Source organism: Pipra filicauda, unplaced genomic scaffold (assembly GCF_003945595.2).
Source record: "Pipra filicauda isolate LSUMZ 115617 unplaced genomic scaffold, ASM394559v2 scaffold239_size1682155_pilon, whole genome shotgun sequence".
Lineage (NCBI taxonomy): Eukaryota > Metazoa > Chordata > Aves > Passeriformes > Pipridae > Pipra > Pipra filicauda.
The window spans coordinates 1541533-1565773 of record NW_024104353.1 but is presented as its reverse complement, the minus strand read 5'-3'; the positions used below and the strand labels follow the sequence as shown (position 1 = coordinate 1565773).

At 44.8% G+C, this 24241-nt stretch overlaps 1 protein-coding gene and 1 long non-coding RNA gene across 10 annotated transcripts in view; one reads left to right on the top strand and one right to left on the bottom strand.

Annotated features, from left to right (window-relative positions):
- PASD1 (PAS domain containing repressor 1) overlaps positions 1-24241 on the bottom strand; it is a 99464-nt gene that overhangs the window by 36283 nt on the left and 38940 nt on the right. For 3 of the 9 annotated variants that reach the window (XM_027716588.2, XM_027716594.2, XM_027716592.2), the window contains exon 1: positions 14404-14715. The exons of 2 other annotated variants lie outside the window; for them this stretch is intronic. The gene's annotated coding sequence lies outside the window, so the exon portion shown is untranslated. Of the gene's footprint in view, positions 1-14245; positions 14268-14403; positions 14717-15129; positions 15149-15620; positions 15641-24241 lie in introns of those variants that run through there. 4 more of the 9 variants (XM_039381740.1, XM_027716591.2, XM_027716593.2 and 1 more) reach the window with 4 other exon arrangements.
- LOC120323339 lies at positions 14803-15630 on the top strand. The gene is made up of 2 exons (XR_005563684.1): positions 14803-14891; positions 15218-15630. It is a non-coding gene; the product is annotated as an uncharacterized LOC120323339 (long non-coding RNA).

Sequence of the window (24241 nt, the reverse complement as noted above, 5' to 3'; positions counted from 1 at the left end):
CAGGCTTGGGGAATTGACCACCTCTCTGAGTGGTCTCTCCAGGAAGCCTCTTCCAATGTTTGACCATCCTCCCTATAAAGAAAAGCCTCCTAATGTCCAGTCTATGTAAAAGACCTGTGAGAAAATTATAAAGAGCTTTAGTAGTTAAAATTCAAAGTCTCCCATGCAAGCTTACTTAGAGTTTTATCTACTTATCCATTAAATGAATATCAAAGGATTCACTGCAGCTGAGCTAACTGACCTCATTTTACATCTTTGGCTTCCTGCGTTCAAGTTCAAGCATAAGGAACTTCTTTACGCCCCTGGTGTATTTAATTCTGGAGCATTCCAGGTATAATGTGCACCTAAATCAAAAGGAATTCAAATAAAGCCTTAGATTTCACAATTTGTCTTATCCTCATTTGGCTCCCAGAATTTCAGCTGCTTTCCTTAAAAGATCTGCTCACATCTGCTCTCCAGCTGAGCCATGTTCATGCCCCACTGACCTTACCGCTGCCATCCTCTGTAATCTTGCAGCTGAGAATAACCAGCAATGCACTCAGTCCCTGTAAGCATCAAGAGCCTTTCAAGAAGGAGGAGGCAGAAAAGAACCAGCCTTTATATAACAGGGAAAAGAAGGATTTCAGAGAAAAAACATTGTTCAGCCAAGGTGGGTAATGGGAGCTGCACGCCTGAAGTGCCCTGGTTCAGCTCCCTCGGGCAATGGGAACTGGAGGCGTCAGCACCTTGCAGGATTATACTCTGCAATGGCAGCTGGCAGATATTTTTCTAATAGAGAGCACAGCAGCATCGTTCACACTCATTTGATTCTATTTGCTGCTGTTCCTATTCAAACTCTGCTAATCCGATCAAGGCCTGTGCCTTAAAGCTGAATAAGTAAACACCTTTCGTAAGGTCTAAGCCCACTTGTTTCAAGTGTATGATTAAGGGCTAGACTTGAGCATTGTTGTGAGAAACTCCCCTCATTACTCACAATTTCCAAAATCACTCTCAGGTGTCCTGAAGTGGCACTTTTCCATCCAGTGTTTTACTTCCTGCATTACAAATATATAATATGGTCGCAAAGGGGCCCAAACACCAAACATACATTTGTATTTCAGCTGCCCTAAAGAAGTGCTCTTTGAGCTGAGAATAGCTTATAATGGCACCACTTAGACACTACCATGCAAAATATTTTCTGTGGCTACCAGACCTTCTCCACAGATGTCTCCTCTTGTTTGCTATGAAGAAGACAGATGATAAATATAGGTCAGCAAATGCATTTTGGACAAAGTCATACTCATTTGTAGTATTTGCATTAAGTAACACTAGAAGACTTATGCAACAGAGAAGATGTTGATCCAAAGGTAATTCCATCACTGTTACACAAAGGGTGGATTTGAACTATTGAAATTTACAAGTCTTTTTCAAGAAAAATTGCTGCCACTTATGCTGGTATTGCTAATAATATAACTGGTATATTGCTAATAATATAACTGGTATTGTTAATAATATAACTGGGTTTTGTGCTTTTTTAAAACACCCACCCCCACACACTTTTCTTTCTCTTCTCTTCTCTGAGGCGCTTTTAACTTTACATCCAATATTCTCTTTTGCACTATCTTGCCCACATCACTTCTCAACTAACTCCTCACAAGACAGTTATTTGTTTCGAATGCTTCAGGAATAAAGGAATATTTAAACAATTAACTGCAATCATTTTCATCATTCTGTATGGTACCATTAATATGCACTAGAAACATAACGAGAAAGTAAAACTTCCCTTCAGAAAGAAGAAAAGACAAGATAAACATACACAGATCTCTCTCTCATTAATTTGTTATCTTTTTTAGACTGCAAATATGTCAGTCACTGGAACACTTTTCTACTAGGTCATTATTGTCATTATGCACAAAGACCCAAGGCCTCATTCTGTCGTAGATAAGCTATTCACACACATCCTTTTTTCCCCCTGCAGTTTATTTGCATGGCTGGCTGGATAATCAGCCATAATAACAAAATATGACTCAGCATGCTTGAATGTCCAATTCGCTTTGGGGATTCTTGTCCTTTTTTTAACTGTTGAAGACTGGAGAAGATGTGTCCCTCCAAGATAATGTCAATGTAAAAAAGATTTGAGTAAACACAGAGGTCAGGGGAAAGGGAATGGATCAAACAGCAACATTTCTGCTGCCATGCCCTCAAAGGGGCTCTGATCTCTTTAGCTGCTCTGACAGTGCTGCAGAGTGCAGGGTCCCCTGTCACCCACTGTCACAGATGGGGGGATTTCTCACCAACAGCTGAGGGAGGATGCAGGACAGAGAACTGGTCCTGTTCCACCAGGATGGGCATCCCTGCAATTAAGGACATACGTGTTTTTCTGTAGATGTAAATGCTGTCTGTGGGTTACTACAATTGTGCAAGCATGCAGAACATTTTAAAATAGGCTTTATTTCACACCTGCAATAGCCCAGGACTAAGAATCCTCCTAGTATCAGTAAAAATCAAGACTCCAATACAATCACAAAATGAAATACATGGGTCCATCTCTCCCAAAGGATAACCCTCCACTACTAAGTAAGTTAATGGCAGTAGCAATGGATGCTGCCATCCTGCTGAGCAATCCTGGCTGTGTGGAGGTGACTGACAAGGATGACAGTCCTTGATTTTCAAGTAAGAGATCAGGCCAGCTGAAAATGCTGCAGTGTGAGAACATATTTCACCTGGGACATAGTGAAAAGGGCATTGAAGAGTTTGCCCTTCATTTAGACAGATTCATTGGCACATGCCTCTATTTTTAACCATCTGTGTAATTCTTGGGTGAAAACAGCAGGATTAATTTGTGTTTTCTGAATTACAGCAAACATGAATTTATTACCTAGGGCTTTCCTGACACCTTCAATTGTGTATCCATATACTAACAATGTCCACTACTGTATTTAACAGAACAAAATCAGGCTGGTTGAGAAAATACACATTAAGACCAGTTGATGGAAAGAATCACACTGTAATGTACATGCAAAAAAACACGTGGAGCTTGTTTCTGTGTTAATCTGACTAGGTAACACCACCAAGGCCAGCAAGATCCCTGTCAAATATCTACACAGCAGTATGAAGCCAGCAGCAGAAGTTAAAAACGCTCATGACCTTTAGCTGGCAGCGCCAGTTTCCTCAGAGTTCCACATCATGTTTGAGAAGCAAACATCATCTGTACTCCCAGCCTCCTTCCTCCATGCACTGCTTTTGTGCACATCTGCTAAAAATCACAAGCAAACTACACAGTAGTTTAACTGAAACTCAAACAGAGAAAACATTCAATTAGGCAGAGAGAAAAGCTAACTTCCTCCTTCCTTTCCGTCCTCTCATTAGTCCTTTTTCAAAAGATCAATAATGACACATTTACCTACTTCACTGAAATTGGTATTACACCCACCCTGATTTAATGCCAAAGTTTCTTCCAATTTAATTCGGTTTTGTTTTTAACAAGCGAGGAGGGCAAAACAAACAAAAAATTAAAGCTGTATGCGTAATTTTTGCTTATGTAGAGCAAATGCTTCAGAGAGCCAGCCAAGAAGCCAAGCAGTGACTGACCAAAGGGGCAGAGAGCACCTAATCCTGGCTCACCTACCACCCGAGGACTGTGCTCACCACCGGAGCCTGGCACCAGCTGGGTAGTGCAAAACTGAAGCAGAGGTTGGAGACTTTGGTGCTCAGGCATCTTCCTATCAAAGCCAAAATTTATTCCTGTGCCATGAACATCTCCCAGGGGCAGAACCTCCAGCTTTGTGCTCATCCTGCGGACAAGTGCTGCACATTGAAAACCGGGATTGAGTTGGCCGTGTTTATCAGGGTTAGGGATATTAAGGATTGTGATTCTCCCCCTCTATTCTGCCCTCATGAGACCCAACTGGAGTACTGCATCCAGCTCTGGGGTCCTCAGCACAAGAAAGATGTGGAGCAACTCTAGAGGAGGGCCACAAAAATGATGAGAGGGATGGAGCACCTCTGCTATGGAGATAGGCTAAGGGAGACGAGGTTGTTCAGCCTGGAGAAGAGAAGGCTCTGGGGAGACCTCATTGCAGCATTCAAAGACTAAAGAGAGCTTATAAAAAAGAGAAAGAGTGGCTTTTTACATAGGCAGATAGATATAGGACAAGGGGGAATGTTTTTAAACCAAAAGAGGAAAGATTTAAATGTTTTTAAACCAAAAGAGGAAAGATGTTAGGAGGGAATTCTTCACTGTGAGGTTGGCAAGGCACTGGCTCAACTTGACCAGAGAAGCTGTGGATGCCCCATTCCTGGAAGTGTTCAAGGCCAAACTGTTTGGGACCCTGAGTGGAAGGGGTTGGAAGGTGCTTCCTTTAGTGAAAGGTGTCCCTGCCCATGGCAGAGGGTATCTTTAAGGTTTCTTCCAACCGAAATCTTTCAGTGATTCTGTGTTTGGCTGTCTTCAAAGTGAGACCCCGGTTATGATCAGTGCAGTCACAAAATGTAATCCAAAGTACCTAAGCTTCTTTCTACACTAAAGTTGAAATGAATAAGAAATCAAGTACAGTACCACAAAATGCTTCTCTTCAGCCTCAGAAGCTTGTTTACCATTGCTGTAGTAGCTGAATTGCTGAATGAAATATTTACAACTATTCATGCAATCAAACTCATTTTCCTTAGGAAATAACTGATTAGGTATCTCACATCTGTTCCTGACAATGATTTAAGCCTCTGCTGATCCCTATCTAGACCTGACATGAATGTTAATGTTTTAGAAACAGTCATCCTTAATAGGAGGGTGACGACAGACTCTCCGGGCCTGGTGGTGACTGACTGCAATGGGGAGGCTCTGCGTCTACAGGTGAAGGATGACACAATCAGCCCATAATTTTCTCTAACCTTATGACCCAGGGCTTGGGAAGCCTGGCAGGAGATAGAAGTTAGAGCAGAGCTTGACACAGAATTATCTCGAGAATTATCTTCCTACCCCTGTCAAAAGTTTTTAATATCTCCCAGATGCTTCCACTATGCAGAGCAGCAATCCTGCTCCGCCAGGCTCCAGCACTGCCTGCCAACCTTCCAGCAATGTTTCCCCATCAGAGCCCTTTGATTGAAGCTGCTGCAAGTGTTGCAAGGCTGGGAGAAAAATCAGCTGCTAGTAAAGCTGATTGTGACTCCCTCAGAAAGCAGGACATTCACGTCAGGAAAGACACAAAAATAAATTCCATGTTTTTTTCTCAAATAAAAGCTGTTTCATGGGTAAACGATCAATGCCAATGTACCATTAGAGAGAGAAATCTACTGTTTAGTTAAACTGATTTAATTCATCCAGCAATCCTCTTTTCCATAGGAAACTTACCACGAGGACTTAGAAAAAAAAAAGCAGGAAAAAGAAGTATTCATCTCGATATACTCTTCATTTCTGCACAGAGCAAGGGAGAAATCTTAGTCCCTCTCGGGTCAACTGCAAAGCTCTGCCACATCGTACCAAAGATGCAAATGACAAAAGAGCTGATCTGTATTACTGCCCCTTCTGGTAAGGTGCATCCAGGGGGATAACTGGGCTTCCTAAGTTCTGAGCAACTAGGTCAGAAGAAAACTTTTGGCAACACCTTTAATCACTAAAAATTTTACCTCAAGGTCAAGGAACTAAATAAAAACAACTGAAGTAAATGAACTTTTGCCTGCAACGGACCTTGTAGAGCTGTAATTCAGATAGAAATGAAGTCTGTGTAAGTGTCTGAACAGTAATCTCTGGCACAGTCAGAAATGCCACATAAAAATAGTTTTCAAACACATTCCAAAGAAGATTAAACTGGCAATTCATCTCTCTTAGGACTTCTATACATCATAAATAGGCATTATGTCTTCTATGTAGAGCAGCTCATTATCTGATTTATTCACCAGTATATCTTCTCATTCATACAATTTAAACCAGACTATACTAGAAAATCCCAGAATAGTTTCATTGGCACTGCAACTTTTGAAATAAGTTGATGATTTATATTTATAAAATTTTACTTACTGTACAACCAAATTCATGTTTGTTAATATAATACACTATGTCTAAGGACAATTTTAAGAAAGATGATATCCCAGCTGGATCATTTATTAATATTCATATGTTTTCCTTAAAAAAAAAATCAAAACACAGAAGTTGTTCTTCCTGGTGTTAGTCTTATCATTGTCTCTCAAGTGAAAACAGAGATTCTGCTCTAGTCACAACAGGCTACTACCAACAAACTAATCATTCTAACACTCCAGATCTTGATGGCTCTACTGGTTGCCTTTTTAACTATGAATATATCCAATATAAGGAATTCAGTTCCAGATTCAAAACAGGTGCCCTGGATAAGATGGAGTTCTGACGCAGCCTTATTTTTAGTTTCCAACGGTTTAGTGGCAATTTTAGTCTGTTGCATTTATTCTTCTCCCATTTTAGACAATGGATCTTTTTCCTTTCCAGACAACATATCAGGACTATTGCAGAATCATATATACTTTCCTACTCTAACAGTAACTCACTTTTCTTATGTTGACACATTGTCTCCACTAATGACAAGGCTCAGCCCTCTGCATAAGCAAAATTAAATAGAAAAATGAAGGTGTTAAGATTAGCACAAAGAGTTTGTTTTATTAATACTTCCTGCTGTACCCTTTCCATTAAAAGCCTGCCCCAAAAGGAAGCCATTACGATTATTCTATTTGAAAGAAAAGTCAAACTGTTAATACTCATCTTTAATATATACATCAGTAGCGGAGCCAACCAAAGTCCCACCTTTTTTCCTCATGTGAGTCACTTAACACACACACTTAATACATCACTTAATAAAATTTAATTGGAAACAGTTTGATCAGTGTGAATATTTTTAAGTCACTGTAAATCAAGCCAGTGTACATTGCACTCAGAGACAGGACAAACAGGTTTATGGTCAAACTTCCTCAGCAAGGGGTGTAACCCTGCCCAGCTATTACAGCTTCTCTAATTGCTGCCTTTGCTGTGACAAGCCAACAGTGGACCAAACACACAGCATCCTCCTCTATACATAAACACATATTTGCAGTTTGTGCAGGAGAGCTTCAAACAGCCTAAGCCCAAGGACTGACTCCCAGGGGCATTTCTTCTTCTCTTCAGCTGATACTCTGGGAGAGGTCCTCACTGCACAGAAGCTGGTGGAAGTTCAGCCTTTGCCTTCATCAGAGCCAGGGGTTCATCTCATTCCCTTCAGATAATGCCTCTGCATTGGCTTGAAAATCTTCCTATAATGCTGCCACGACTATGCAAAATAATTATAGGCAATGGGAGCTCTTATCAGCTCATCTATTGTTCATTAATTACTCAAAAAACGGTTTACTTAATATGTTCCTTATGGTCAAAACTGTATTGCCCTGAAGCAACGTGCTGCACTGTGTTGTGCATTAAACTAAGATAAAAGTAGGCTGAGCCCAGAAAAGAACCAACAAACCTTATTAATTTCTTTTAAGAATGTGTGTATGCATGTGTTTGTGGGCTGAACAGATGAAGCAAGAGAGGAGATTAGCATTTTTATGGATATGATTCCTGCCATTGCTACATACTCGAAAAATCTTGCCTAAGCTTGGGCAGTTTGTCAACAATCAATCTGCCTATAGCTGACACTCAACAAAGCACCTCACACTTACAGGTGAGGGGGAACGCTAATGGGGGGAGACAGAGGTCCAGTGCAAGTGTCTGCTGAGCTGTGACACTGCTGTTGGGTACAGAGGGGCTGAAACCCCTGCCCAGGGGGCACAGGGAGCAGTGAAGGTACAACTGCAGGTACCACACAGCAGCCAGCCAAGCCCTGGGAACTCAGTGTAAAACTCTGAGAACACATTTCTGTTTCACACAACAGGCCCCTGCAGAGCAGCCTTGGAGGACTGAGGTCCCAGAAGTTGATGGAGGGTGACGTGCAGGGCGGCACAGCCCTCCACGCCATGGGAGCAGTGGCGCAGGGAAGACTAAGCCCTTTGGTCTCCCTGCCTGCTCGGGACCCCCAGGTGTCAGGGACCCAGCAGGAGGGTGGTATAGTTGTCCCCAGTCCATCTGCTCTGCCGAGATCAGGTAGCACCAGTATTCAAGGCAGTTGTTAGCCAGTGTCACCTCTTCAATCACACCCACAACAAGTACATCAGCAGCAAACTGCCCTATGCTCACCTTCCACCACCATTAACAGGAGGCCAATTCCAGCTACTCAGGTGTGCACTTGTGTGTGTCTGTGTGTGTGCATCAGTCCTGCAAAGTCAGAGCTCCAAGGTCTCGCTCTGCCTCCCTCCTAAGGAACGATGTATTTTGCAGTGCTCTCCACGGCAATGTTTAGTGACTCTCTTGGTTGCCATAGCGTTATGCACTAAAGGAATGTCGACAAATTAATCAATTATACAATTGTATTTGCCTAAGAACACAAGTCACAGTCAGATGATTCAATGCATTTCAACAGCTCCATGGAGTTTGGTTAACGCACTTCCTCTTCTACCATCTCAGTGTTATCCCCCTCTGAGCTGCCTTTTTCCATATTTCAATTTCCCTTTACAGGCAGCTTAGCAGGTGATCTCTGCTGCAGGCTAAGTTGTGCTATTTTCTTCCTTTCTTGCCTGCTTCCTTTCTGTCTTGTTTTATTTCTTTCCTTCTCTCTTTCTTGTAATAAGATGGTCATTATACATTCAGCTTTCCTCTAACTAAACCGTGTTTTTAAAATTACTAATCTATCAGCAATCGCTTCTTTCTTCTAGAGGCTATCCCGCATGACTTACAGAATTTTGCTCTGATCAGCACCAGAGCAGAGCTGACATTAAGCCCAGATTTCCAACTAGTTTTAGGAATACCAAGTCAAAAGGGAGCACTAACCCCAGCACTCCAGTCTTGGAAAACAACTCTGTTAATGGCTACTTAATAACATCTCTTCAACCTGATGAGAAGCACCAGACAGCCCAGAACACATCCTCATCATACAACAAACTTATGATACACATCAGAAGCATGCAAGATTTAAACTATGCTGTGACACAGCAAAGGGCAGGTGAAGATCACTGCCGGCACTGCCTGTCCTTGTAGCCACACCAAGTTGATTAACACTAGCAACAAATCACAGAAAATACACCATGAAGTAAAATATGGTTATTTGGAACACAGTCTGAAGGAAGAACACCTCTTTGGTCCAAAATCTGATGACCAGGTTAAAGCAGGGAGCATGCCAGAAAAAACTGCAAGCAACTATGCCTGTCTAATGCTACAAGGAGTCTCTGCACTGCACATTTGCAATGCCTAGTGCTTGAGAGGAAGGCAGATATGGGAGAAAAAAGACTCAAATCTGCAGCAACAGGGAAAATTAATTCTTTTCTCAGCTCCCAGGAAAACAGCAGAAGCCTTGATGCATGGGGTTAAAAGTGTAAACAAATCAGGTCCCTTCTCCTTTCAACCGCACATTAAAAATATGACTATACTGCAGACCAAAGAACTCTGCAAATGTAATTTCCTATCTCCGGGAACTCTCTAATTTAATTGTATAATCTCTTTCATAAGATTATCAAGATCTATCTCAAAACTACCCTAATTGAAAGACTCTTACACAACTTCAATCCTTAGGTAGCTAGAAGCTTTCTTCTAATTTGACATCCAAATATATTCATGACCAACTTAAACAATTTGATCTTGTGCAGATGCTATATTTTATCTTATTTTTTGCTGCTTTCTTGCTATTTAGTACCAATTGTGTGTAAAAAACCCCTGTAACCTGTCTCTTCATTTGTTCAACTGGACAGAGCTAAACAAATGATGGTGTTTAACCTCATTTCATATAGCAGATGGTTTGTTTGTGTAACCACATCTTTAGCCCTCCTACTGTTGTAATTTAACATTTTCTTGACAGGGTGTCCGGAGCTATGCAAAATCCCAATGAACTACTCCATAAACGATGGAAAGCTCTTGCCTTGATGCTCTGCATGATGATTTGCACAATGATTGTATCACATTTCCCTGAATCTCTCAGACTATTTTCCTTTGGTATCCAAGGATGTCAGTGGTCTCCTTCACAGCTGTATGCCACTGCTTGCTCTCAGGTATCTCCTGAGCAGCCAGTGCATCCACATCTCTCCCTTCTGTCGTGGACAGGAGCTGATGAGCTCCTGTTTCACACTGGAAATTCTCGTTACTGGTCTCCATGCTTAAACTTTCGCACTCAGCACTATTAAATGTCATTTTATGTCTATCACTCCGATCAACAAAGTCATCTAAATTCCTTTCACATGATAATCTGATCCTCCTCCGTATTGACAATACCTCCCAAGTTTTTGTCATTCCACACAGCTCCTGGGCACACACCCAAGACCCTGTACACAGGTCAGAGTGGATCCTTTCAACAGGCCCAAGCCTCATCCCATGGGAGGAACACTACTAATCTCCCTCCATGCTGATGACTTTCTCTGAATACCTCTCTCCATCCAGATAACTTTATTCTCAGGCAACAGTTGCATCTTTTCCTTGGCCAGCTCCTTTTCCACTTTTCAATTCTTGTCTTGAACGACCATCTTTATTTTAGGCAATAATGTCCTGTGGGGCATGGTATCAAATGCTTGTCTTTAGATAAACTACATTCCTGCCTTACCCCACCTAAATAAACTGCTATACAAAAAAGACATTAGATTAGTTTAGCACAATCCACCCTTGATAAAATCTTGTTGTAATTTAGCCTGCTTCCTCATTATTTCCACGTCTAATTATTCTTTCCTACGAAATACGTCATGAGATGCTGGGTACTATTGCATTCAAACCTGCCAGTCTATAGTTCCTGCATTGTTTTTTTATTTTTGACTGTATAGGGAGTCCAGGTATAGAACACAAATGTTTGCCCTCTTTTGCACCTGAAGAGCCATGGGAGAATCTTTTTGCAAGCCATCCAAGCCCTGCGCCACTGCTTTCAGTATTCCAGGACTGAGATTATTGGTACTTCTTCATTTGTCTCACTAAGATATTTAAGTTTTGCCTGTTTTTTTTTTAAACTTTGCTATGAATAGTTTTCAGTTGCCTTCAGATTTGTTAGTAATTACACTCTGTTCCAGATTCTGCAGAAGGTTCTGCTTTCATGAGAAAGTTGTGTCATTATTTAGAGACATCAGTTCTCCTTTCAGTTTAGACACATCTAATTTCGGTTCTGTGCAAATTGACTAAGTGCAGGTTTTGGTTGAACTCAAATAAGCTAATTCAAACCAAAATAAGAATATCCTTATGTGAGGTCACATCAGGTTAATCAAATCACTTTAAAAACAGACTTAAACTAAATTGGTGTAATCTCTCCATGTAGACAAGGCCAAAGCCAATAAAGGAATATGAAGTAGGTAAAAGTCTCTCATTAATTGCACACACATCTGCAGTTTGACTGAATCTGGTGGTTCTGAAGCTGGGCAGATGTGCAGCCAGCAAGCCCAGTGTGCTTGTCAGGGCCTGCCACCACATCAACCTCGCTTAAACCTGGGCTTAAGTGAGGCTGGAGTAACCATAATTAGGGTCTCCCAGGACTTCTGCCTGGGGGCATTGCTCCTTCAGCATACAGGCCACAGGGCAAGTCGTGCTGTGCTATACAGTCCTGTGGGCACCAAAAGTAGCAGAGAAACCAGGAAAAAAGAGAAATGGCCTTAGCCTGGGTGGCAGAATGGGGCAGACCCAGCAAAGCTGCAGCCAGGCGAGTCGTGCCACCGCGGTTGTGCCGATGGGTGCAGAGTCGCTGTTGCAGCGGGACAACGTGTGGCACATGGAGCAGAGCACGGCCCCCAGCGAGCCAGGATTCATGGGAGAGAAGGGGCTCACCCAGGTCCTAACAAATGAATACAGTTGCTTTACCTGCCTGACTTCCCTAATACAGATTTGGAACTGAACCGGGTAGAGAGCTCTGTAATTTCAATAGTACCAGAAAAGACTGGTTCATACTATTTTGGGTTTTATAGGTTTTACTATTTTGGTTAAAGCCATATTAGTCCACTAGGATCCATAACTGTCCCAGTATAAGCCTGAATTCAGTTCTTGTGGTATAGGCACACAGCTTATTCCTCCAATCTTGAAGGAATGAGCTATGCTGGCATTAAAACCTTTGTACCATTACATGTGAATCCTGGGAGGTTGCGTAATTTAGGGCAAAACAATGCAACTTCTGTGCATAGACAAGCCCTGGCTCCAAACTGTAAAGACATCCTACCAATTTTTTGATATTACTAATGAGCAGAAATTGTATTCAACATCAGTATCTCTGCGCTGTAATGTTCCTTCCTCCATCATGAGACTTTAATTATGAACTACTCATTTGCTAATTTTAATCTTTAACCCTGAGCTATTTTTGTGTACTTGATGTGTGCCATAAACCAACAAAATAATTTAATACAGACATAGTCTCAGCGGCTAAAACCGGGAACATATATCATATATCTTACTGAAGTGTGCAGTTTATAAAAAAAAGTCGAACCAATTTTACTTTTCCCTCTAAATCAAGTAACTGTAATCCACAGCTTGGAATGAACAGAACAAATGAGCAGCAAGCAACCGCTCCTAAAGCCATTTGCATTTTTCCTATTACATCTTCCAGAAGAATTCTAAAGATTCAGTAGTAAACATGTTTAGCCCAAGAGATACGAATGCCTCCCTTGCACACAAACTTCCACTTTTGCCTTACTCTGGAGCCTCCTCTCCTCATTAGTGGCTGCTGCATTTGTCAGGGCTCCGTCAGCCGCAGAGCCCCCGCGTGCTGTTGTTACGGTGCATCAGTGCACGGGGCTCTGTTCTTCCCCAGTGCAGCACTGACACGCTGGCTTACTCTGATTAGCACATTACAGGAAAACGATTACTTTTTTTTTTTTTTTTAAATACCGTTTCTAAAAAAAACAAAAAACCAAATGTATTTCTTCTGACTGGATAACTGTGGTAGAGGCATTGCAGCACAGGAAGTTTATAAAAATTACACAAATTCCCAGCTGAAACAGCACATGTTGTCAGATACCCAGTACCAGGGCTTCACACTGTGTACTCCTGAAATTATCTGCTGCTTCATACAACATCCGTAGGACCTGTGATGACTGTAAAGCCTACATATCAAACCCATGAAGCTGTCTCTTTAAGGCAAATTCCCATTTCCAGATTTTTAGCCAGCAGTGATCCAGCAAAATAAGGACAGAGGAGCACCAATATTCTGCTCAAAAATGAAGCAACTCCTAACATTTTCTCATGTCTACACCAGAACATCTCATCCCATCAGCAAAACCAGCACCACTGCTTTCACTGCACACAACAAAATAAACTTCAGCTAATAAATAACCCTGCCCTCCCAGGTGATCCTGCACCCTCCCAGGTGGGTACGACATGGGGCATTTTAAGAGCTTTGATTTCAGGGACATTATCTCTGGGCCACTTTACAGCTGAAGAAGATAACTTCATTCAGGAATCAGGGGTACTTGGCACTTAGGTGTCCCAAAAGGGACTGATGTGCTGGACTTCTCCAAAATCCACCGAGGAGAGACCTGTTCTGCCATGGCTCAGGAGCCTCCTGCCTTCGGGGATTGTGGCACTTTACAAAGGACAACAGCTCTCCAAAGCGCGTGTGACACCTCACTGATGAGTCACACAGGGCTCAGCTCCGACCTGTGCTTCCAGTGTGAGCTACCCAGAGCAATCAGTTCACAATTTCTGCCACTAAGGACCAAGGCTTGGAGTTATCATTCACAAATCCACGGCTGAAACATATGAGGGACTTTCAAAGCCTTCATGATTCCCCGTTTATAATGTAAACATGCTATAAAATCAAACAACACAATAACCCTTGCTGGAGGAGTAACTTTTCAACCTGGATCTCAAATGCTATCTTTAGGCGCAAAACTCATTTCGGAGGTTTTTCCCCGCACTGTTTTCAGCAAAACACATTCCCTCAGCGACGAAACTTGCAGACTCCGATCAGACCCATTTCAGACTCCCGAAAATCGGTTTGCTCCAACCCCAGATCCCCGCAGCTCTCAGCTGCGCTCAGCCCATGGCTATTCCCGAGCCTCTCCGTGCCCGGGGGTCCGCGGCCGCTGCGGGACGGGGATGTCGGTGCCCGGCCTCGAGATGTGCCGCGCTCCAGCATCCCCACCCCGGAGCCCCCCTTCCCGCCTGCCCTCTACAGCCAGAGACCCCAGGCAACCAGCCCTGCGTCCCGTGCCCGTCCTGCCGGTACACGTTTTTTTTTAGGGGGAAATCAGAGGACTTAAGTTGCGGCTGCCAATTTTCCTCTACAGAACTTACCTGGGACGGTCCTGGCAGCGTCGGACGAGGGCAGGCAGGGCGGACCGGCGGGTGCCGCGCACCGGACCCGCAGCTCTTCCCGGGCTCCCCTCGCTCCCCGCGGGCTGCAAGTGCGGGGACCCCCCCGCACCCCTCACGCCGTCAGGGTCCGTACGTACCGTCTAGGAGGATGCGCGTCCCGGAGCCACTCTCAGTGCCATGCCCAGCCCCGGCGCGGTGCCCCCTCGGCGGCAGGGGTTACCGCTGGCCGCGGGGTCCCGCAGCCCGGCGGTGACATGGCATGGGCGCGGGCAGGGCGGGGGCAGTGCGGGCGGTGCGCGGCGCGGGGGTGTGCGCAGGGTGGGCGCGGGCTGCGGGGCGGCCGCGGCGGGACTTGTGAAACTCGCCTGTCGCGGCGGCCGGTTGTGTAACGCGGCGGGCTGGGCCCGGCCCCCCGGCACTGCACAGGCGCGCTGCTCCCCCGCCCCGCCGACACCGGCACCGGCACCCGCCGCACCGGCACCCGCGGCGGGGAGAGCGCGGGGCGGAGCGCCCGGGGGAGCGGCCCGGGGGGAGCGGCCGGAGCGGCGCGCACCTCCTTGGGCGCGGGGCCGGGCAGGTGGCGCGGGGAGCGGCTGTGCCGTGCGCCGGGAGGAGCCGGCGGAAAGTAGGTCACCGCCGCCGGTCCGCGGGCACCGGCCGCGGGGTGGCCTCGGCCGCGGAGCCCGGCCGGGACCGGCCCTTCCTCGCCCCCTGCCCGGCTCTTACTGCGCGGAGCGGAGCGAGGCCCGGCCCCCGCTGCCCGCCGGGTCCCGCAGCCGTTCTGCGCTCCCCGCGCGGCACCGATTCCCTGCGCGGCACGAGCTGTGCCCTGACGGGATTAGTCATCCCGTACCGTGACTCACCCATTTAACATTTGCTGCTTCCTTCCTCATAGATTTTTTTTTTTTTAATTCCCTTTCTCCATTGTAACTATTTTCCCTTCTCTCCAAGGACATCGGGCTTCTCCTTCTCCCCTTCCGCGACTACAGCCGTGCCCAGCTGCGGGCGCGGAGCTGCGGGTCCCGCCGGCGCTGCCGCGGGGCCGCCGGAGACTCGGGCTGGGACTGCTTCTCACTCGTGACATGGGCTCCTGCCTATCTCCCGGGTTTGGTCCATGCTCCTTTTTGTATCTGGAAGCAGTAGGCACTAAAGCTGGGGCATCAAGCCTAGTCTGCAGCCCCCTCCTCTCTCTTCTCAAGGCATTGCCGGGAGGGCACCGGCGCTGCGGTGGGAAGAGCCTGAGTCATGCCACAGAGCGACCTGGGCGAACATCGCTGGGTCCCTGACCCCGGCCTCGGGCAAGCAAGCAGCTGCATCATGTAATCCCCTTCCAAAACTGAGTGCACTCTCTTACCAACAAATTAGATTTTTGTGCGTGTGTGGTTTGGTTTTTTTTTTCCTTCCCTTCAGCTCTTTTCGGAAAGCTGCTCCTCATCCTATGCAATGCTGGGAGATTGCTCCCTCTGGGAGCACGTTATTGCCCACTAGCCCTTTCCCACAGCTGGCATCCTCATCCCTGGCTTTCTTTGCTCAGCCAAATTTCCTGTTCCTCTCCCAGCCCTCAGTTCTGCTGGAAGGGGGCAGGCAGGCAGATAGGCAGGCAGGGAGCCTGCGTGTCCCCTTCCCCACATGTGCCCCAAAGCACAGCACAGAAGACAAAAGCAGAACCAAAAAGGGGACAGTGGACAAAACACTTTACTGTGAGTTTTTTAATATAAACCTGATGCCAGTGAGGAAAGGGAAGTGACGTTGTTACAGTAATAAGCCTGAGGAGTATCAGCTGCTATTGATGAGGACAAGAGAAAGGGCACCTTTGCATGCAGTTAATATTTCTTACTTACTTTCTTATTGGAGGCAAAGCTAATAGCTTGGCTGTGCTGCCTGCCACAAGTGGCCAATCTCTTTTTCCCACTTAGAGTGCTTTTTTGAGTCATGCAGTCTCGTCACACCAAACGCAGCAACCCTTTCCTCGTTCATGTGGGGAAAAATCCTTCTTGCTCCCTTTCAGGCAAGATATAAACAGGTATCAAGCGCAGAGTTTCTCTCCACTTTTACTTGACTTAAGCTGTGTCTCTGCAGCCTGCAGTGCAGCCCTGTCACTCCAGTGACCATCACTGAGGGGATGCCATTGTCCCCCTACATGGGCATGGAGATACACATTTGGGGAAGTAGATTGGGAATAATGAAAACACTGCACTCTGCAACTGAGGCACTTACAACTTAAGCACCCACACATCGATGCTGTGGGCAGTGCAGGGAAGCAGGATATGGCCCCAAAGGGGCTGCACCAGGTTTCCCCTCAAGGTACAACTGCCATAGCCATTGCCCTGAGTTGTGCCGGCAGCTGGCCAGGTGTGCTTGCACTGCTGGGACACTTCCATGGCCACCCCCATCCTTCAAACCTGGCCAGCACAGCAGACAGCATCTACACTCTCTTCTAATAAAGCAAACCACTGGGAAATACCACTTCATCTGATAATTGCAAAAATATTATCTTCTGACCAGAAATCGTGTTTTCTTGGAAGTGTTTCAACCAACTCCCCTGCAGGCCCTGGCATCTAGAGCCATCAGGCTGGGCAGACACAGGGCCCCCTCCTCCTACAGCAATGGTGAAGGAGTTTTCATGTCAATTACTTTAATTATCTCATCTAGAATAACACACTTTCCTCCAAGATCTTTCCAAAAGCTAAAACAGAATGGGGAAACAGACATTTCTGCCACAGCAAAATTCACACACTGCTCAGCAAGTTGCAGCACTGGGCAGCTTTGGCTCTGCTCAGTGATTGTTGGCATAGCCTCAAATTTGTTTATATTGTTAGTTTTTAACAATGCTGCATTGCAAAGACATGCCAGCAGCAATAAAACCAAGAGAGAGCTGGTTTTGGCTGGAAAATTAGAACAAAGAATATACATATATATATATATTCTTTGTTGTTCTTATATATATTCTTATATATTTTATTATATATGTTCTTGTGTGTGTATATACGTATATATACATATATGAACATATATATATAAAACCCAGCCTGTCCCTGCTGCGTAGGCGAATCCTGCAGCCTGGCAGACACCATTAAGCACTAATACAATTAAATGATGAACTAGAGGGATAACTTCAGCTGTATTTTGGAAGATCACACTCCCATTCACAATCTCATCCGGAGCTTTTGAATTACAAACTGCAAAAATTCCTACCCAGGAAATGCTTGCATTGCCCAGCGCCAAGTCGAGAACCATCTCCTAATTCAGGATCGGGCAGCTCACCCTCATTTCACTCCAAAGCGTGCCCAGAAATTCAACATGAATTCAACTCCCTTTTCACAGAGCAGTGAGGCTGGGGTAATACAAACTAAAAGGAAAGAGAATAATAGAGACTACAAAGTGGAAAAAAACACCCTTGCCTTGCTCCGAGGTGGCTGGTTGTGCGCGGGCCTCGCTGTGGCTCCGGGATGCGGCAGTGAGCGGAGAGCTGGAGCGGCAGAGCCCACCCAGCGCTTGCCATGGGAGCGCACGGGCGAGGCCAGAGGGAACCCAGCTCTACCCAAGGCAGGGACACAGCGTTAATTGTGTCAGTGCTATTGCACAACACTGTTGCCTTGACACTGTGTCATGTAAAGATTTTAAACTGCCTCTTTATTAGTCATCCTCTATTCATTTTAATTGTGCCTGATAAGCAGGGCCATTTCACCTTTGTGTTCTCTGTACGTACTTATCGTGCGTATTTGTGTCACCCCAGAGACTTTCAATCTCTTCCTGTAGTGCTGGTAGATGCAGAGGAATGAAGTGCCATTGCCATCAAAGCCTGCTGGGGTTCTCACCTGTTTGCTTGTTAGTTTTTCAGACCCCTGCTCTCGCATTGTGGACATCTCCACAGGTCCTTGCTCCTAGCACTGAAAATGTTCAGGCAGAGGCTTAGATTAATTGCATGGGAACCAGTAAGAAGGGATTGGCTGATTGAAACATGCATTTAATTTTTTTCAGGATCAAGTACTGTAGGTGTGTGCTTAACACCACAGGACTCACTTTGATCTTCTCCAAGGACAGAACTTTCTGTGGATTAAATTCTTGCCTCTGAATTATGGTATTGGTTATTTAACAAAATCAAAGCTGGGGCATGAATAACTAACTACTGGATTTAATATAAAGAATATAGTGAAAGTTTGTGGAATATTTTAGTCTCATTTACTTGCAACATAAAAATATACTGCCCAAGAGTTTGCCCGTGTGAACTCTGTCCCTGCAATTCCTTATCTAGCCTTATCTTTGTGAGGTCTGAACTTTCACTGAAAACTCCTGGAAATAGCAGTGCATTTTCCTTTCCGTGGTATGGTGACCTTTTCCTCATCCCAAACATCAATTGCACTTGTGGTGGGGAGAAGGAAGGGCACTTGGGTCAGGCACAACGCTGCCACCTGTAAGCACAGCACAGCCAGGTGACGCAGCAGCTTCCCCGGCAGCCAGAGCACTGCTGGCACTGCTGCTGTGCTGCTGGGACTGTTTGCTTAGAGCTCACGTCTCTGCTTCAGGCAACACCCAACAATTAGGAGCCCTTTTCCATCTGGAGATGTATTGGGGCTTATTTAGTTTCACCTTAATTTTCCCCATTTAAAAAGACTCAAAAGTAGAATTCAGGTTCGCGCCACAGTCACGTGAGGAGATGGGTAAAATCCCATTCTCGTTTAAGTTCAGAAAAAGGAACGGAAACTCCATTAAAAGCAGAGCAAAAACCACATTTACTCCACTGTGAACAGGATTTCCCCCTTAACACAAAATCTTGCATTCCAGTGGGCTAGAAGGAGCTACTTACTCTCCCACCCAGCATCTTCGAGGGCCACTTGGAATCTTTATGCAACTGCTTTAAAGGATTAGGAACATATATGAGTTAATCACCATTTAGGACAAAATTCCACCTAAGCCTTTGAGAACCAGCTAGAATATTTGCATTTCCATCAACCAGCACCTTATTTTGTATAAAATAAATGGTTTAAATGGTTCTTAGAGAAGCAAGAGTGGTATCCAAACTTTGGGTGTGTTTAAGGCCCTGTATTTCCTTGTGCGGGAGTAATACCATGGCCAGATAAATGAATGTATTTATTTGAAAACCTGAGAGGTGCCCAAGTCAGATTTTTGGCCTGGAAAATGATTAAAGAATACTTTTAATGTGGCTGATCATACTCCCAATGATAATTATTATTTTTGTAATAGAAAAAGCGTTCTCTCAACTGCAGTACAATATTTTCTGATAAGTATGCTTGTGATCTGTTATTCTACCTAACTCAAACAAGGGAGGGGGGAAAACTTGCACAAACAAGAGCATGTCTGCCGCCTTCTGCCCACATCCTTTCATGAGAGCATACAAGCTAAAGCTAAAGCTCTTTGACCACATTTTAACTTGATCCCCTAGGATAACGTACCTAGAAATTAATTTTCTTTGATGCTGGGTTCATATCTTCTGGAGGCTGTGCTGAAGACAAATTCAGGCTGCTGCATTTAAATATGGGTTAAGTCACCTCTGATTAGTATAATCAGCTACTGAGGGGCCTCTTGAACGGGGATATAAAATAGAAACTTAATAATAATTATGCTAAAGGCCCAAATCCCCCTGAATTCAGCAGGCAGAGGACAAATGGCAGAGGGAGCATTAGGCAACAGCAACAGCTGTAGTAGTGCCCATGGGTGAAGCGCAGAGGAAGAACAGACAAGTCAGTACAGAATTACTGTCCCTCATCTGCAGGTGCATCCTTCCTAGTAAATCACAGTGGTTACCACTTAGCACATTAAATCCACGTTGATAAACATGGATATTTCCTATTAATACTTATGCTGATGCTAAGCTTTATTCATACAAGATGGTAATGCTTCAAAGCTTCTCTCTACTACTTGTCCATTCTGAGTTATTCTATACCCAGCAGTCGGGAATTGTGAAGGTCAAATGTTCCTTGCACTGAAAGTTTCCACTTCTCCTCTTGGGCCTTTACCCAATGGTAACATCACCTTATGGAGTTTTCAACATCCCGAGTTAGAGCAGCAATGACTGACTCCTGAACAAGACCCAGTGAGCTCCTGACAAAACACGGCAGAGGGAAAGCTGTCCTTGTCACCTGAACTTCCTACTATAACCCAGGGTGTGACCAGACCCCCAGGTTGGACATTTGGGTGACAAAGAACACACAGGTTGGGAAGGCTGTGCTGGGACAGGAGCTGCCTCCATCCATACTTTCCCATCTACTCCCACCTACTGCCACTCACCTCCACTGTTCTGCCTGGACTGGGCTGCAGCCAGAGGGCTCCCAACTACATCCTAATCTCCGTCCAAAATTGGGTAACAGGGTTGGAGAGTGGCATTTGGATGGCTGTGACTTGCAGGCACAAAGTAGGGCAGTTCCAGTGGCCCCGCTCGCCCCCTGTGCAACCTTGCTGGTGGGGAGACCTCCCTCAGCAGTACGACCTGAAACAAGGGGCTGGGAGAAGCTACTGCCAGATTTCACTTTGTAAGGAAGGTAACATCTTCCTTTCCAAGACAAAGACCAGGCATAGTTTGACAGTTGGATTATAAATGTCAAGCTGTGGCTTTTTAAGCACAGGCTGTGCAGGTGGTTCTTTAGAGGAACTAAGCAGCCTGATTGTCTTGAGGGACCACTGACAACACAACTCAGACACTGAAAAGGACAGAAGCCTGAAGCACAAGCCCCAGGGCAGAGCTCTCCAAACACCTCCCTTAATGGTCTTTTAGGATAAACAGGAAAGAAAATGTGTGTCCTTTATCCCAAGTGCACCAAAGTCAACAGGGTTCTTGGGTAACTTCCACTGTTTTCCACTGGTTTTTTCTGCCTTTTTTTGAAAACACAGAAACCTCAGTAAGTTCATGAATGCATAGAACAAGTGACCTGATATTCAACAGAGATTTTACCCAAGGGAGCAGGATGGATTGAAAGCATCACATGTTGCTGAGGCTGTGCCACTCTGCTCATACCTAAACAAAAGCAAGTTAAATCGTAAGTCTGTGAGACTTTATCACTGTGTTTCTATCACAAAATGATACTGAAATGTGTCAAAAAATATTCGGAACTGCGTGGGATATTATTGCACTCTCTACTCACAGAAAAGCACATGGTTTTTCTGGGCACAGGGGAGGTGCTGAACACCATCAATGAATTGACTATGATTCTGGAAACTAGTATTATGTGACAGATTTTGTCTACAAGCAGTGTTGCAAAAAGTCAGTCCTAATAAGTAAAAATGAACCTCTGACTAACCTGGTGAAATCAGGTTCTATTATGCAGCTCTAAGTGCATTTTTGCGTGTCTACAGAAAATGATTATACAAGACAGTTGGAGTTTCCTCATCTAAACAGGAATATCAAGATCAGTTTTGGTCAGGGCTTGTGAATGAAGGGCTGGGATTGGAGAGAGAAGCTGCCTAATGACCAAGCTTGTCATGAAACTCAGGAAATGTTTTGCAGAAGTTAGACATGGGAAATGGATTGCAGTTTTTTCGTTTGGACAGCTTGTCTCTTTACTTGGCCCAGATATGATGGTGACCATGCGGGCGGTTATGTACTGCCACACTTCTCATCCTGACCCCAAACCTTTCATTGCACCCCTGAATGTCTTAGGATCAAATTCTCCTGGTCTTCTCCTCATCAAGAAACCCCCTTTGCCTTCTTACTCCAGGGGAGCATCCATTTTCTCTGGTGAGCCAAGCAGCACCTTCCTGGCACATTTACAGGCAGCCAGATGAGCCTGAAGAGGTGATTTTTGTTTTGTTTTGTTTTGTTTTGTGTGGATTTGGGCTTTTTGTTGGGTTTTTTTTGCATTCAGCACAGGATACAAACAATATGGTCCTGCAAAGCAGAGCCCAGAGGTTCTCAGAGCACTGAAAAAAACTGTTTAGGAAAATTCTAGCTTACAACAAATTACTTTTCATTAAAGGAAAAGACTGTTTTTCTTTGGAGCATCATTGCTGTCGTAGTGACATCTAGTTCCCCTGAGTTTTCATCCTTCTCTTGTCCATGTAATACTTCTGCCTGCCCTTAACACTGCTGGCGGTGCTAGTTTGCAGAATAAATCAATTCAACCAAGGAAAAAACAAGAGCAAGAGACTTGGAAAACAAATTTTAAAAAGTTTTCTTGTAGAGCTTCAGTCCTTTCACTTGCAGAACACAAGTGACCTGCATTAGGCAGCACTTGCACAAAGCTCTACAAAAGCAGCACTCACTGCGGGTTTGCTGCCCTGTCATCATCTCCTTCAGTTAATTCAGACACCACGCAGCACTACGTACATGGCACAGATAGTGTCACTAGCACAGCAACTGGTGGGTGAATCATAATGAAACTATGAAGAGGAAACATGTCACAAGCCGAAGGAAACACTTGCCTTTCAGTGTTTCATCTCCAGCAGAGTGCTGAAGTTAAGGATGCTGATGAGAGAAATAACTTGTGCCCTGGTCACTAGACGAAGCTTTTTATGCAGTTATTTACTGGTTCTGTTGCCATGGGAAATACGAATACTTGCCATGACAACTGAAGCACAGTGGCACACATTCCACTTCACACAGAGCATCTTCCTAAGGACTCGCTCCCATTCATACATCCTACAAAATTCTGTGTCCAATTAAGTATAGGTTTTTCAGGCACAGTGATTAATTCTTCTGCATTTTATGGTGGGATATTTCCTGGTGTATAATATTATCTATTATTTGGTACTTACACGCCCCTTTCAGTATTACATCTGAAAATGCCTTGCAAAGGTAATCCTTACAAAAAACCTCTGCTTATTTTACGATGAGCAATTCAGGTAAAAAAATTTTTTGTGAGGCCCCACAGCACAGCAGGGTTAAGACTAGCATTTGCACCCACACCTCCTGGGCCAGTACCTTAGCATGGCTCTCACTGCAAGAAGATGGAATGAACTCTGCAGCCAAAAGCTGCCCCATCAGGGCAGACCAGCTGCTGGGGAAAACTTCAGCGAGCTCAGTGCATCTCCACCTCTGATCAAACAGGAACAACTCACCATAGTCCTCTCCTTGAACCCTTGTTTGTGGTGTACCTGGGTGGCTGCCTGACTGCTGGACACGGTAGGCAGTTTGGGGATGGAGGGCACTCCCTGTGCCAGCCAGCCCACTGCAGGGAAAGGATTACATGCCCTGTAGCACTTGTTCCAGAAGAGGCTTCTGAAAACATCTTTCCCCATTCACATGGAGGAGTTGTGGCATGCTGCCACTGATCAGAGCTATGCACTAAAACAAAGCACACACAGTCCTTGCTGTGTTCATCCTGGTCAACCTGCAGCTCTAAACAACCTGCAAGCCCACACTTCCCTTTGGCAGATGTGCTTCCTCATGCCAAACCTTGTGTGGCTCCCCAACAGGCACAGCCTGTGACACAGGGTGAGCAAACGCCACCAAGTTGAATGTAGGTTGTATTTACTTTATCATAAGAACTTACTGAAGCTCTGCCCTGCCTGGGCCAACTAGTGGAGCATGGAGTTTTCTAAAGTTATTTGCCTTAAAATAATTTCTGGAGGTTAAAAAAAAGCCCAACGAATTGTGATCAAGAGTTATGAGTAACCTGAAACACCAAGAATGTGCTCAGAGTAAATATGTGGCTGAGAAAACCATTACCAACACAAACGATAATTATTCTGGCTATTTACCTCTTAACCTTGCCAGACATGTTCAAAAGTGCATAACAAGTGACATCTCTCCTTTATCACAAGGTTTAGCCCAGAGGGAAATTCTCTTCCTTTTAGTTACCGACTTTAATGATGTTGCTTTTGGCTTTGGATCTATTTCCCTACTTTAAAAACAGCATTGACAACTTTTTTCCACTGTTTAATTCGTGTAGTCACAGTAATTAAATATGAATCTTCAAATATTCCTTGACATATTGTAGATTTATCATCAGTGAAACAGTCTTCTGCCCATTTCCATAATTGCTGCTGTTCAGAACAAAATGGTTATGTGCTGAAAGACGG